Source organism: Odontomachus brunneus, unplaced genomic scaffold (genome assembly GCF_010583005.1).
Source record: "Odontomachus brunneus isolate Ranch 3 - 2012 unplaced genomic scaffold, Obru_v1 Obru_scaffold_393, whole genome shotgun sequence".
NCBI lineage: Eukaryota > Metazoa > Arthropoda > Insecta > Hymenoptera > Formicidae > Odontomachus > Odontomachus brunneus.
The window spans coordinates 54015-54343 of record NW_022639843.1 but is presented as its reverse complement, the minus strand read 5'-3'; positions in this window follow the sequence as shown (position 1 = coordinate 54343).

The window sequence follows — 329 nt, the reverse complement described above, 5'->3', positions numbered from 1 at the left end:
TTCATACATAATATCATTCATTGCGCACGCCAATAGCTCGCAATCGATGAGTGAACCACCGTCAAAGTCCCCGCTATTGCGTATCGTCGATATAGCATTATCCGTTTCGGTAATATTCTTCTCTCGAAGAATTTTTACAAAATTTCTACATTTTGTATTAACAATATGTGTATTTTCATATAACCATGAGTAAATATGATCAATGCAATGCTCGAGAGTAAACAAATGTTCCCCTGTAGCTGGTTGCAAGTACGTGCAGTTACCGGATAATGTGAGTTTTAAAAGTTTCTTGCCGTACATTGTGCACCATTCCACCGCCAAATCGCGAA